This window comes from Lissotriton helveticus, chromosome 9, assembly GCF_964261635.1.
Source record: "Lissotriton helveticus chromosome 9, aLisHel1.1, whole genome shotgun sequence".
Taxonomy (NCBI): domain Eukaryota; kingdom Metazoa; phylum Chordata; class Amphibia; order Caudata; family Salamandridae; genus Lissotriton; species Lissotriton helveticus.
This window is the reverse complement of record NC_136070.1, coordinates 157,622,044-157,638,648: the sequence shown is the minus strand read 5'-3', so window position 1 is coordinate 157,638,648 and position 16,605 is coordinate 157,622,044. Positions and strand designations below refer to the sequence as shown.

The 16,605-nt window shown below is 43.4% G+C and overlaps 1 pseudogene; it reads left to right on the top strand.

The window, feature by feature from the left end:
- Window positions 1-582: 582 nt before the first annotated feature.
- Window positions 583-3,566, top strand: LOC144783150 (uncharacterized; annotated as a pseudogene).
- Window positions 3,567-16,605: the final 13,039 nt, after the last annotated feature.

Here is a 16,605-nt window from a genome sequence, read left to right as displayed (position 1 = left end):
TCCCCATGCAATTTCCCATGGGACATTTAGCCAGGGCTACAGCCCGAACGGCTAAACGGAATTACACCAAACTTGGCAAAAAGGTTCTGTTCGTAGATCACGCTTTTTGTTGAATGGTGTAAATCCGTTTAGTGGTTTGTGAGAAAATCATAAGTAAAATCATAGATATATTTTGGAGGTGTTACGGTAAGCTTACTGTAAGCTTACTGTACTCTGTACCTTCCCGAGCACGAGCTGAATGCTAATTGGCTGTCCACTGTCTGTCAACACTCTAAACCAGAAAGTGTTGGCAGCCATATTGTGCCTTGGTAGACTGAGGCACAAGAAAGCAGGGAAACAAAGGTGGAAAACATGCAAAGGGGGCAGGGTAGAAACACCCTGACCCCCTAGGCCTGCTCAGGGGGTCCCACAAGGACCCCCAAGGTCCCAAGAAAATGTTGTTGTTTTTTTAAATCGCGGGGTTCACGTAGGTACGCGTACCCTGGGGATAAATAAAAATTTGCATATTTATTATCATTATTTTTTTTACATGGGGATTCCAACTCGGCATACTTGGGCTCAATTAAAACAAAATATTAATAAATGCGCACGGAGGCCTGTAGGTCCTCGGAGTTTCCTGGCTGCGGTTGGAGTAGATCCCCGGGTAGAGAGAGCATGGAGCATCCGGAGCCGCAGCGGAGGAGCGCGATGGACATCAACTGAGCGGGCGTCAAGGAGCTGGAGGGGGCGCTGAGGGGTATCGGCAGGAGGAGAGCCCGGGGCATCGTGCGGAAGAGAGAGGAGCTGAAGGGGTTCAACTCCTTAGAAGATATCCTGCATGTGAAGGGGATTACCACCCGCATTCTGGAAATAAACATGCCGGAAGAGGCAGTGCATTGGTGATACTGGCTGGGGTAGCTGCTCGGACAACAACACACAGCCAAGGCCATCCAGTTCTACAGGAGATGCTTTGAATTGCAACGTGTCTCAGGAACATTCCAGAGGCACGGGCAGAGAGGAGGAAGAAGAGTCAGAGATTCATGCCGTTTGGGGGGAGGAAGAGGAGGATGAGTCGGAAGAGCCTGACCGCTCTGACGTGCGAGGAGAGGATGAAGGGGAGGAAGAGAGCGAAGATGGAGAGGATGACAGTGACGTCCACTTCTATTATATGATGGATGAGCGCTGGATTGATTATCTGGAGCGTACTGAGGAGGGGAACTTCATTCGTCATGTTCGGCCCAAGATGAAATGAAAGTCTGAGAATGGTGTTGATATGAGAACCCTATTTCCTGGAAAGAAGTTATGCAAAGGCTTTTAGGTCATTAGCACAATGCATAAACAGTGCCACAACATTTGAGGACCTGCGAAATGCCAACCACCATGGGCATCAGCGTCGACGAATCCCTTCCATCGCCCCTCCAGCAGAGCTGCAGGACTGGCTGCGAACCTTTCAGAAGTGGACCGGTCCCAAGAAGTTGCTAGCATTAGATGAGCTCATCGATCGCTGTGAACCATCTCAAATCAAGTATATGATGCAAGTCATTGAGCCACAGTTCCAACGTGATTTACAATGTTATACAAATGCTGGCCCCTGAGGCCGAAACAATATGTAATTTGTACATTGTTATTAGTTTGTATATGATCCCGCATTAGGCATTTAGTACACTGGTTATTTTTACCCACTCGGGTCAAATAAGCTGCTAGCTAGCCAAATCTCAATCAGTAGTGTATTTGATTATTGTTATATGTCTAAATATCCAGACAGTGTCACATGGTAGGCTATTTTTTATGAGTTTTTATTATGGCCCACTTGGGCGTATCAATCATATGTTTATTGAGAAGTGCACTGGTAGGTTTAGGTATTTACTCATATCGGCTGAACCCACTTGGGTTGCATGCTTGTAAACTGGTCTATATTGCCTATCTGACTGCTTTTCATGTAAACGGGGACGTAGCTCAATCAGTACGTGCATCTTTTGCCGGGGGTTTTCAGCTACTGACAAGAGTTTGCGGCTCACCCTGAGACTTTTTTGATAAAATTTCACACTAATTCATTATTACTATTATTTTTTGGCACAAATGAACTTATAATGCCACACAACAAGGTGATCATATACCGTACACTATTTATGTGTTTTCTTTATGTATTAGATGCCATGACAGTCAGCAAGCCGATGATTTGTAAACATTGTATTTACTTTTTGTTTGCAGCACACATGTGTTTATTATTTTATTTGCACATGTTTATAATGATGATGATATGAAAACAGGAGGCTCTCTAATGAATATAAAACTTAATGGCACTTGTTCTATGGCCCAGAATTTGAGACATTCCCACTGACTTTCATGTTCTTTCTCCATATGTTTTGCTATCGCATTGGATTTCATCTCTTTACTACCCAAAGAGCTTGCCTTGTACGTACTATTCTTCTTAGAGCGCCCGGGACATTCTGCGAGCCGCTCAGACCTGCCGCTACTGGAGGATCCTGGCTGAGGACAATTTGCTATGGCGGGAAAAATGCAGAGATGAAGGAATTGATGAGCCCCTCAACCTGAGGCAGCGGAGGATGCTGACACCTGGTTTCATGTACAGTCCATGGAAATTTGGTTTCATGAGGCAGCACCAGATAGATATGAACTGGCGAAGCGGGGACATCAGGACCCCTAAGGTGCTAAAGGGACATGATGATCACGTCATAACTTGTCTTCAGTTCTGTGGGAACCGGATAGTTAGCAGGTCTGATGGCAATTGACAGACATTGGTGGGGCACACTGGCGGCGTCTGGTCCTAATATAGTGATTAGTGGCTCCACAGACAGGACGCTGAAGGTCTGGAACGCAGACTCTGGCGAGTGCATCCACACCCTGTACAGGCATACATCCACAGTGCGCTGTATGCACCTCCACGCAAGCAGGGTTGTTAGCGGCTCACGTGATGCCACCCTGCGGCTCTGGGACATTGAGACTGGACAGTGTCTGCATGTACTTATGGGTCATGTGGCTGCTGTTTGCTGTGTGCAGTACGATGGCAAGAAGGTGGTCAGCGGTGCTAATGATTACACTGTGAAGGTCTGGGACCCGGAGACGGAGTCTTGCATTCACACTCTGCAAGGACACACCACTACTCCTTGCAGTTTGATGGGGAGCTTATTGTGAGCGGCTTCTTGGACACCTCTATCCGTGTCGGGGATGTGGAAAGTGGAAATTGTTTACACACGCTTATGGGTCATCAGTCCCTGACCAGTGGGATGGAGCTGCGGAACAACACCCTCGTCTCAGGAAATGCCGACTCCACAGTGAAAATCTGGGATATAAAGACAGGACAGTGCTTACAGACACTGCAGGCCCCCCAGAAGCATCAGAGTGCTGTCACTTGCTTACAGTTCAGCTCGAAGTTTGTGGTATAAAGCTCAGATGATGGCACCGTTAAACTTTGGGACCTGAAGACAGGCGATTTCATCCGTAACCTAGTGGCTCTGGAAAGCGGTGGTAGTGAAGGAGTCGTATGGCAAATCAGGGCTTCCAATACTAAGCTAGTGTGTGCAGTTGGTAGTCAAAATGGCACAGAGGAAACAAAGTTGCAATAATAAATGAGTAACTTGACTGCCAAATTCCGTTCCTTGTGCCTCTACTATTGTGACCCCGTACCTCTCTGCTGTCACTCCTAGAACACCAATTTTAAATATCCATCCGGCAACAATTTTATTAAATCAATGACCAGCACTGGGAGTCGGAGCCGAAATATCTCTCATCGCATTTCCGCTTCCAATCTCTCTAGCTCAAACTTCTATCATCTCTCAACCCGAAGAAGGATACGTCAATCTATCCACCACTGTTTGCATTCCAAGCCTTGCTATCAAAATTAGAGCAACTCTCATTGGCCAAACATCACCAGTGAAGAATCTCATTTGCTGTACTTTCTAGGGGGACTGACCACTGTCTTTTTAAAATGGCACTGCTCTGAGTTTCTCAGTAAATGCTAGAACTGTAGCCCAGTGTTGCCAGATTTGTTGTCTGTTAGTTGTGAAGTGTCTGTAGGTGCCTCGCAGTGTGTATGCACGGCCCTGTGCAGAGTGTGAAGTGTGCCATGGGGGTCTCCGTCTTTGAGCCCACCCCATAGCTCGCTAGCTCTGTCCTAAACCTGTCCTGACTCCTGCTGCGGACACCTCTCCTCTGATGCGGACATGCTCTCCTCTGGTGCTCTGGCAAACACGGGCCTCTGTCAGAGGAGTGCCCCTCAAAGTGAGCTTTGTGACAGTATCACGACATACCTTAACCAGATGTAATCACTCCCAGCCTACTTACAACGGAAGAAGGAAGGGCTGAGACGGTCATTGCCAGATTCAGGCTCGACATCTGCAGACCACAGTGAGCCCTGAAGTCACTGAGTGCTATTGCCGGATTCAGTCTCGTGATCTGCACTCCCTGCCACAGTGATCACTGAAGTCATCGAGTGACATTGGTGGATTCAGTTTCGTGATCTGCAGGCTACAGTGAGCCCTGAAGTCAGAGTGATATTGCTGGATTCAGTCTCGTGATCTGCAGGCCACAGTGAGCCCTGGAGTCACTGAGTGATATTGCCGGTTTGCACTGACGTCCCTTGTTTGCCTGCTTTAAATGGGCTGGTGTTGTCAGACACTGGGTGCTTCCAGTTCTTTCGTTTGAAATGGAGAGTTTCACCTCTTCACTGCAGTGACACACTACTTTGAATTGGTGACTACAGGCACCTCTCAATAGCAATCGGACCCCCTGGGACACCAAGTGCTGGCGCTGTTACATTTCCGCTTCAGCCTCGGGGTCTCAGCAACACTGCTGAGTTCACCAGCTCACCCACCCTGTCAGGCCAGGAAGATACAGTGCTACTTTGAACAGCATCTCAATGCTTCCCTTGCTGACTTCCTTCGGGTCATGTAGTTGCCACTCTTGCTTCTCTCGGTTATTGTCTGACCCGGTCAGCAATGTCCCTTTGACCTCCTTGTCACAGGTTTCAATTCCGGCGTGACCACTCAGCCCTTCATCTTTCCGAAGTCAATAAAGTAAGTGAGTACCACTTCTGGTACTCGGCACCAAGATTCCCCCAGGGGCTAGCATGCCGCACTCTATCTCCTACCTCCCATCCTTCAAAACAATACCGAACTGTTGCATGTTTCAAAATCTGCAGAACTTCTCTCGTATCTTTACAAAGTCTTTCTACCCCTTCTCAACTTCATAGCACTTCCCCATCCTTCAAAAGTGTAGAGCATACTTCCCATCCATCACAAATCTACACCTTCAAAATATACAGAAATTTCCTCCCATGTTTTACAACTATGCATAATCCCCCTAACTAATTTGCAGAATGTCTTCTGTTTTCCCACATCTGCTGCCTTTTATAGCTCTTGAGTCACCTCCATTTGTTCAGTTTCCTTAACAGTTGCACAGAATTCCCCCATCCCTCGCAACTCCACAGAACAGCGTTAGCAGCTTTCTTGAGCTCCTCTTGCATCCTTCCTAGTTCCATAGACCTCGCTTCTATTCCTCACAAATCCAAATAACTCCTCTCACATCTTTCAAAACAATACAGAAGTCGCTCGTTTGCTTTGACACTACAGAACTTGGCTCCTATCCTTCAGCAACCTACAGAATTGTTGCACTCTTTACAATTCACATAATATTACTTCCATGCTGCATACAAGCTCCTAATGTTGCATACATTCTCCACAGCTTTCCAGAACCTCCACTATCATCCACAGTTTCATAGAATATCCCTTTGTTCAAAATGTTGTCCATCCAATCTCTCATCTGAGGAACATCCTAAATGTACTTCACTACTTTTCTGAGTTTCTCCATATTTCACAACGATGTAAGACTAAACTCTTATCCTGATTCTTTAGATAGTTGCTCCACCCTTTGCAAGTCTTGGTTTTGGACTGTCATCTATGGTAAGTCATTCTCCTCTCTGTTCTTGCACAACCTGCTTTGAGCAGGGGCTGGTCATTACGTGCAATCTTACATTTTCACCTCTCGCCTTTGCACCCCCTAGTATACAGCACGTGTGGACATAGGCTGTGTGTTCCTACACACCAAAAAGATGATGCTGCTACCGTTAAGAACGTTTTTCACAAAGAACATAAGCAGGCAGGGTCTCAGGGCGTTTTCTGGGTCACAGCAGAGGCACAACAGTGAGAAAAAGGTAGAGTGAGTTAACAGTGCACAGGCTAACATTGACTGGTTTCACATGGAAAGTGTGGAGTTTTGGAAGTTTAAAAAATTCCTGTAAATTCAGCCGAACAACAAATTCCGATTTACTCACCTGTTATCACGAGAGATGTCATTGCTGCATCTTTTAGCCCACTACTGATCCTGAAAAGTAATTCTAATTGTAGTTACAGTAACTTGAATTTCCTTCTATAGGATATCATTGCCTGCTATGTAAAATATATATAAATTAAAAAAATATATAGAAAAAAATATATATCACAATTTCAATATTTTTAAAAACATGTATTTTTCAATTTATATGAAAAATATGTAATGTAATTTAAAAAAATAAAATATCTAAAAATAAATCATTTAAAATAATCTAGTAAATTAGTATAAAAAAATACAACAATTAATAACTTTAAAAATTATCATTTACAAAACCTTTGAAATTCACTGAAAAAACCATAGGTTTCAGCCACATTATAGTTAAAAATGAGCATTTAAAAAACCTTAGAAATTCACTGAAAAACCATAGGTTTCACACATGTTATAGTTAGCTGGACATTTCACTCATACAATACCATTGAAAGTTCCCTGTTATAGTTAAATATAACTCGCGCGCCCGCAATGCACTGCTGATGACGTCACATATTACATCACTCATGACATGGTCAGTGACATCACTCATGACATCACTGATGACATCTCAAATGTCATCACTGATGACATCATCCTTGTGAAAGAGTGACAGACCTCCTCTCAGCGTAATAGCGTAATATAACTCTTGATACACACATTCAAAAATAGAAACAACATTTTTCAAAAAAAATGGAAATACCAATTCCAGTTAGAACAACCTATTCAGTAATTCCAAAATCTACATACACATCCAGTCATTCACTAACTGATCTATATAGGCACTCATACATGTACTCACTCATCATATGTACTCATACACCTATACATCTTATTACACACCGACACTCATTTATAGAGTTACTCGCACACAGACTGACACATGCAAATAAACTATCAAAGATCCATTTACTTGCATATACAGCTATGCACCCACCACTACACTTACTTCTACAGAATCGTACACGTACTTACTCTCTTAAACAAGAACTTATAGAAACAAAAAACTTAGTTATACAGGAACTCTTACAATCTCTCGCTCTCACATATACTAACATATACATCAATACTCACACATACTAGTTTAAAACATATGTAGTTACTCATAAAGATACTATTGAGACAGTGATTCACTCACTAACACACACTCATACACACACTCATCCACCCATACAGTCCGGCGTACATTCTGTCTTCAAAACACATAGTAACAGTGAGTCACCCATTCATGCATCTATGCGGTAAGTAATACCCCCACTAAACCATACAAACACTCATACTGATACTCTAAAAACCAACTAATAACCCATATCGACACTCATGTAGCTAGTCACCAACCCATGCAGCCACTTATACACAAAGTGAGACACTGATACAGATATTTACATATTTAAACATTACTCGCTAATGCATGTATTCGCTAAGATACACTTAATCAATCAGTTATCCAATCAATTTTACACAAACAGAATCATCCATTTAGACACTTATATAACCCATGTATTTTTCCATCGACCTTTAGATACACATATATAAAAAATATTTATTTTTCAGAAAGACACACATTCACTGGATGATGTCATCAGTGATGTCATCATTGATGTCATTTGAGATGTCATCAGTGATGTCATGAATGATGTCACTGACCATGTCATGAGTGATGTAATATGTGACTTCATCAGCAGTGCATTGCGGGCGCGCGAGTTATAGTTAACTATAACGGGGGAATTTCAATGGTTTTGTATGAGTGAAATGTCCAGCTAACTATAACATGTGTGAAACCTTTGGGTTTTCAGTGAATTTCTGAGGTTTTTTAAATGCTAATTTTTACCTATAACGTGTGTGAAACCTATGGTTTTTCAGTGAATATATATATATATATATCTCCTCCTTGATCACTCCTTACTCCTTTTTGTAAAAAACGATGCCACAGTCACTGAATCCTTAACACAGCGTGCTTATTTTAAGTTGATAAAGCCAAAATCTCTCAACGCATTTCGGATGAGGCCTCCTTTATCACTTGATAAAGGAGGTCTCCTCCGAAACGCGTCAAGTGATTTTGGCTTTATCAACTTAAAATAAACACGCTGTGTTCAGGATTCAGTGGCTGTGGCATCGTTTTTTCCAAAAAGAAGTAAGGAGCGATCAAGGTGGATTATAGGGGTCCGCTACCCCGCCGCAGCCCACGACTGTGAGAGGCTTGGGTTCATACGCAGAAATGAGCTGTGGATATATATGTATATATATATATATATATATATATATATATATATATGGCGGATTTCTAGCACAATTTTGCACAAATAAAGCACTAAGGATTTCAGCACGAAATAGTGGTTTCACTCTACGTTATTCTGTTTCTGCGGGAGTAGGGGACATGGTGAATGGCGATTTCTTGCATATATATATATATATATAGTTCAAAAAGATTCACACCTTGTGGAAAAAGCCCCACTGCTGGGTTAAAGTCCTCCATGCAAGCGCGGTGTGCAGCAGGAAGGGCAGCGCGCACAGCCCCCTCAGCCAAACGCGTTTCAGGATATTCCTCCCTTGATCACTGGCAAACAGGAAACCATTCACAGATTGTTTGCAAATCACCACCATTTTATTTTCAAATAAGCCCCGCCGACCTGCCTCCGGGCATTATGGTATTTGTGGTCTTGCATATATTTCCCTAGTGGGCTCCATGAGTGTTCCCCATCACAAATTAAAATCCAAGTGGGTGGGTGTTGAGCATCGCTTTCCTCCTCGATGCATGTATAATCACGCTGTTGGGACCCCACCAGTCACGAGTCCAAGCGGTCATGCACTCGTTCTCCGCTGCTGCGGCGGGCAGTTTCCGCGACCGGGCAGGCCGCTAAAATAGTTCAAAAAGATTCGCACCTTGTGGAAAAAGCCCCACTGCTGGGTTAAAGTCCTCCATGCAAGCGCGGTGTGCAGCAGGAAGGGCAGCGCGCACAGCCCCCTCAGCCAAACGCGTTTCAGGATATTCCTCCCTTGATCACTGGCAAACAGGAAACCATTCACAGATTGTTTGCAAATCACCACCATTTTATTTTCAAATAAGCCCCGCCCACCGGCCTCCGGGCATTATGGTATTTGTGGTCTTGCATATATTTCCCTAGTGGGCTCCATGAGTGTTCCCCATCACAAATTAAAATCCAAGTGGGTGGGTGTTGAGCATCGCTTTCCTCCTCTATGCATGTATAATCACGCTGTTGGGACCCCACCAGTCACGAGTCCAAGCGGTCATGCACTCGTTCTCCGCTGCTGCGGCGGGCAGTTTCCGCGACCGGGCAGGCCGCTAAAATAGTTCAAAAAGATTCGCACCTTGTGGAAAAAGCCCCACTGCTGGGTTAAAGACCTCCATGCAAGCGCGGTGTGCAGCAGGAAGGGCAGCGCGCACAGCCCCCTCAGCCAAACGCGTTTCAGGATATTCCTCCCTTGATCACTGGCAAACAGGAAACCATTCACAGATTGTTTGCAAATCACCACCATTTTATTTTCAAATAAGCCCCGCCCACCGGCCTCCGGCCATTATGGTATTTGTGGTCTTGCATATATTTCCCAAGTCTCCGCCAAGAAACGCTGTGCACCCTGACCTACGTGTCGGTGCAAGCAATTTATTCGAAGATCCAACAGTCATTATTAAAACCTCTGATCAAGTGGGAAACATTGTGTTGATGGACATTGACAACTACAGAATGGAAGCCACACAACAGCTCAGTGACTCAAAGTGTTATGAGATAATCAATTGGGATATGTATGAAAAAACAATCATAACATTTCATATTCTGCTGACTGACTGGTGGAAAAATTTACTCCTGGATGATGACGAACATACACCTAGCCTGTACTTTATACCCAATGTGCATAAAGATCCCATTAGACCACTGAGGAGGCTGATTGTTTCCTCAAATGGGGGCCTCCTTGAAAATACTTCAATTTTTTTAGAGCATTTTTGGGCACCACATGTCACTGACCTAAGATCCCACTGTAAAGATAGCTCTGAGTGCTTAAAAAGAATTCATGATATCAAATGGGAGAAAAGTTATGTTATGATCTCCTTAGATGTATGCTCTCTTTATACGTGTAAAGATCAAGTAAAGGGGGTTGAAGCGTGTATTTATTATCTACAGAGGCAATCCATTGACAAGCTAGACCACACAGTGATGCTTAAACAAATGATGTTATTCTGTTTACAGGAGATTATTTACCTATTTTAGAAGACATTATACAGACAAAAGTCAGGAACAGCAATGGGAAGTTGTTTCGCCCCCAGCCTAGCCAATTTATTTCTGGGCTGGTGGGATGAGCAAGTAGTATGGACCGAGAAAAATGAGAAATATACTGATTGTGTGCCTCTATGGCTAAGGTACATAGATGATCTTTTCATCATCTGGGAAGTTGAGAAGAATCAAGTTGTGGAATTTATTGATTCTCTATCCAATAATAGTCAGAATTTAAGTTTTACTCACACAATTAGTGACTCTTCATGTGAATTCCTGGATGTCAAAATCATGGTTAAGCAAAATAAGTTAATAACAAAGTTACTCAGGAAGGATACTGCAGGCAACACCACCTTGCATGCACACAGTCATCCTCCTGCCTCCCTACTAAATAGTATTCCCTATGGGGAGTTTTTGCGGGCATGCAGAAATTGTAGCACTGAGGAAGCGTATGCGAAGGAGAAAAAATGCATGAAACTACATTTCAAACAGCGAGGATATTCTGAAAAATCCTGACTCAGGCCAGTAATAAGTTGTTAAATGTAAAACAAACAGAAGTCCTTTTCAAAAGTAAGGTGACATCACAGAAAAAGGACTTAGCCAGAAGCCCCTGCATGACACCTACCTATAATGCCAGAACCAACAGACTTAGAACCATCATGAGAAGCATAGGGGCATCATTCAGGCAGACCCAATAAGTGATAAAACTGTAAAAAATTCTCTGATAATAACTTACAAACAACTGGAATCACTGAAGGATAAATTAGAGCAAAGCTGTAAGCAGTCAGAACCAGCAACATCATGGTTACAAGTTACACAGGGTTTCTATAAATGCAATTTTTGAAAAGCCTGTAAATACACTACCAGCTGCAAAAGATACAAAACTAATGATGGAAGGGAAAGGACAATTGGTAAATTTATTATCTTTACCACAGAATTCGTAGTGCACTTACTAGAGTGTCTGTGTGGTCTTAGAAACACAGGAAGCACTAAGTTACCGCTTCAGAAACACACCCTGGAGCATCAAAGGGCCACAACAAACAAGGACTTCAGTTATCCAATAGCAAGACATTTCTACAATTCCCATAGCAGAAGCAACAAGCTTCTCAGTTTCTGTGTCATTGATAGAGTTCTGAAACACATATGGGGAGGTGACAGGGAAAAACAGCTACGTATTCTTGAATTAAAATACACAATTGACCTCAATACAAGGATGCCCTTTGGACTGAACAGGGAGGAGGAACTGCACACACATATAGGTGTCCAATGATATAACGTTTCAAATAATTTCCGCATGCAGGTGTAACTGTTTGGACTACGGTCTGTTTAATATAAGGGTTTTCTGAATCTATATGCTCTATCCATTCTCATATATTTATTTTCTTCATTTCTTCTTCTGTGTTAAGGGTACTTACTTCCAAATAAAAGTTTTTATATTGGATGCACATACATATTAGTTCAGGAGTGGGGGCTTTAGGTACCTATATACTTTTGGGAACTGGCCCGGAATTGTATCGATACATAGCAACCCTTCACCATTATTGCAGTGAGATATCAGTCATTTAAAGTGGCCAGCCTATTGGCCTGTTCATTAGCTTAGGCTCCGATATCTGTTGGGCTGCACTCTATTTGATGTGTGCAGAAAGGTAAAGTACCCAATTCACCTTTCCTAGACCTATACTCATCTATAAATATTTTCACTTTTCGTTCCTGTATGAGAAGTTGGCACACACATATTTTTTAGCATTTTATTTCTTTCCCCCTTCTGCTTTTTCTATTTTGGTCTATTTCACGCCTGTCCTCCAGGTCGATAAAAAGGATTGGGCATTTGCCGGTCCTATCGATATCGCCGTAAGGTTAACGTTGTGGTTAAGTATAACTGCAGGATGTACGTTATCTAATATAGAATTTTCTGACTGTTTAAAATATATGGGTGTGCAATGGTTTGAGAGGTTTGGTATTTCAAATACGCCTGATGAGAATGACTGGTTACACCTCCCCTTGATCCAAATCATGTGACCGCCAGCATCTGAGTAGCGGAAATGTTGCAATCCACTTCCTATATTTACGGGCATTAGTAACACGTAATGTGTATACAGCACTGGCTATACGCATTCAAGAAGTTCCAAAACATGATGATAATAAATCAATGTGTTCAACAGGGTGAATTGTGGCATATAATAATAATGGGCGATATTGTCACCATGATTTAATTTAGTAATGTTTTAGTACTATTCTTTTTTTAAATTAATTTATTTATAGCACCATGGTCAGATCATACTGCAATGGGTACAAATTTGGTTATGCTGATTGAATTTTGTATATTGTTCATACTGCAGTAACTTTTCTATGTCCATAATGACATCACGATTATTTAATGCTGGACCAGTAACGGCTTGGGTAACTTGACAAAGGCCGTCCCAGCTGAAATGCTTTGTTAATTTGCAAATAAGTCACTTGTTGGGAATTTGGTGTGCTGCTTAATATTGAAAAAGCTTTCACTTTAAGCCCTGGTGACACCACAATAATGTTTCTGCTCCTGAGTTTCAAAAAGAGGAGGGAAATCCAGACACAAAATGACCCTCTTTAAAGGATTTTCTTTCCCTTACAATGCTAACCTGGCATGACATCATGCAGTAACTTCTCCATTAGTGAGAAGTGAGCAGTGTCAGCATGCGCACAACACAAAATGACTCTTTTTAAAGGATTTCCTTTCCCCTACAACGCTCAACTGGCATGACGTCATGCAGAAACTTCTCCACTAGTAAGAAGTGAGCAGTGTGAGCAGCACACATCAATGTGCCTGCTGTCACTGCAGTCTGGGAAAAAACGTGCCACCTGTGCCAGGGCACAAAACAGAGCCCGAGAGAGGCCCGTTTGAGGCCCCCTTTAAAAAACTGCCAGTGTTCACCACAGAGGAGACCCGGCCCACTTAAAGCCCTGCCCCTGACAGAAGTAAACCCTGCAGCATAACTAAAATTTGCTCCCGGGTACTAGCCCACCTAGGGCCTAATTAAATGAAGCACTCCACACCGCTCTCCGTTTCTCTTTTTCCCGCAGTTTGGGGAAGCTTCCCCCACCACACCCTCCACACTTTTACGTATGCCTCCAAAGTTTTATTGCTCCTCGAAGCGGAGGGGGAGGGAACATGTGAGCCCCCCACCCCCATATCATTACATTTGCTCCAAGAAAGTGTCGCTCCCCAAAACCCGGCATTATAACTAAGCATTGTTCCCGGGACCTAGCCCACGCTGGGGCTTAATTAAACAAAGCACTTCACACCGCGCTCCAATTTTCTTTTTCCCACCGTGATTTCCAGGCCCTACGCGAATCCCCTCGAAAACATTTAAAAATGTGTCTGTACGTTCTGACTCCCTGTGGCACCCCTGAGCACCCTAGAAAGGTCACACTGTTCCTACCCTACCCTCTTCTACTTAACCGAGTCACAAAATGGCTGCCAAGGCTTCCTAGTTTGAAGTGTTGGCAGCCAATCCCAGGGAAGCTCGTGCTCGGAACACCTCAACCAATCAGATCTCCCAATTCTCAAATATTGATATCTCTAGATCTATAAATATCTCAAAAACTACTGAATGGATTTGCACCATTTTAAAAAAAGCATGCATGCTTTCTGAACCAACAGCTACATTTCTGCCAAATTTGGTGAAATTCCGTTCAGCAGCTCGGGCTGTAGCCACGTCTAAAGTTTCCCATGGAAATTAAAATGGGGAAAATGCATTTAGGGATCCCCTTTTTCCTTAGCCCCCCCCCCTTCACCAATCACCCCCAAACTTTCAAGACAGGAGCTGACCTTAATGAACAATTCGTTTTGAAAATGTTGTGAAAATTTGTCAAAACGGCGCCAAAGTTATTCACAAAATAAAAAATGCTTTTCCTATGGAAACTAGGCTCTAACTATATATATATATATATATATATATATATATATATATATATATATATATATATATATATATATTACCTACTGGCGGTCGCCAGTAGGTATATATAGTTAGGATTTTTTCTCTATGGGATTTTTGAAAATTCTATGTCTAATAACTTTGCCGTTTGTGGACGGAATTGGCTGAAATTTTCAGGAAAATGGCACATTTTGTTTCTGAGCAGCCTTTGAAAATTTGGGGGGGGTTCGTCAAGGGGGGGCCGAGAAAAAAGGGGGGTCCCAAAACGCGTTTTTCCCATGTTAATTTCCATAGGGCGGTTGGCCTCACTTTTAGCCCGAACGGCTGAATGGATTTGCACGAAACTTGGCAAAATTGTAGGGACTGGTAGCCCGATGTGCCTTTTGTAGGTCTCAATATATGTGCTCCAGTGGATTTTGAGAAATTAACGTTTAAAAAAAGATATATATCTGTAAGCGCGGACCGGGCAGCGGCCTAGGACGCGTACTTTTCGCGCAACGGAGCTTTGTGAAGCGAAGCTGATTGGTTCTCCGGCGTCTGTCAACATTCCAAACAGTCCGTAGTGGCCGCAAACAGTCCGTAGTGGCCGCCATCTTGTCTCTCGGTAGGATCGAGAGACAAGAGGAGGCCAAAGCGAAGGGGCAAATGACCATAAGGGGGAATAGTAGATCCTCGCTGACCCCCTAGGTTTGATGTGGAGGTTTTAAAAGGGCCCCGCGGGGCAAAAAAAAAAAATTATAATAATAATCTTACGGCTGAATGGATTTGCACGAAACTTGGCAAAATTGTAGGGACTGGTAGCCCGATGTGCCTTTGCTAGGTCTCAATATATGTGCTTCAGTGGATTTTGAGAAATTAACGTTCAAAAAAAGATATATATCTGTAACAGCGCACCGCTTCGCGTACTTTTCGCGTTACGGAGCTTTGCGAAGCGAAGCTGATTGGCTCTCCGTTGTCTGTAAACATTCCAAACAGTCCGTAGCGGCCGCCATCTTGTCTCTCGGTAGGATCGAGAGACAAGAGGAGGCCAAAGCGAAGGGGCAAATGACCATAAGGGGGCATAGTAGATCCTCGCTGATCCCCTAGGTTTGATGTGGAGGTTTTAAAAGGGCCCCGCGGGGCAAAAAAAATAAATAATAATAATAATCGAACGGCTGAATGGATTTGCACGAAACTTGGTAAAATATTAGGGACTGGTAGCCCGATGTGCCTTTGCTAGGTCTCAATATATGTGCTTCAGTGCATTTTGAGAAATTAACGTTCAAAAACAAGATATATATCTGTAACAGCGCTCCGCTTCGCGGAGATAAAATTATATCTGTATTACCTAGCTGTTGCTAACACCAGTTAGCGACGGCTAGTAGGAGATAGCGACCATCTTGGGCCCCACTTTGCATGTGAGTGATATTTATCACTAATGACATGCAAAGTGGGCATGCCAAGATGTTAGCGACTGGAAACAGTCGCTAACATCGCTATCTCCTATTATCAACTTTTGGAAATATTCGAGATAAGCGCGAATATCTCCAAAAAGTAACAGCTGCCCTGAGCAGTTCTTAGCCATGTTATCCTATGGGAGGTGGATAACATGGCTAAGAGGATTAGCTCGGTAATGCATGAATATCGCTGAGTTTTCAGCGATATTAATGCATTGCGGTCGGTTTTTATCGTATTTGCGATAAACTTTGATGATAGCAAGGCAAGGTTTATCTGCGATAATTTCTGACGGTAAAAAAATCTTTGCAATGCATCGTTAGGGATAAATATCGCTTAACTTTGGTAATATGCCCCAACGTCTGTTAACGTTCGATTCGAAGGAAATCAGGAAGTGTTGAAAAACATTGTCTGCGCCATCTTGTCTTTTTTCAAATGCCACACTTTTGTCGTGCACGGCAGCCATTTTAGATGCCTTGACCAGACCCACTCTGTGCACGCTGTCGATCCTTAGCATGGCTCCCCACCCTCGCAAGCATCTCCCCCAGGCAGTGGTCACCCCCGCTCTCTGTCTTATGCATGGGTAATAAACCTCCCCCCATCTGCGCTGCTCTTTCCTGAGAATCACACCCTGTGCCCGCCCGACACCTCCCTTTCGCCCTATTCACTACTGCACCCTCTGACACTCCTTTTCCTCTGTGTCCGATTGTCCAGGCTGGTCCTAGGGT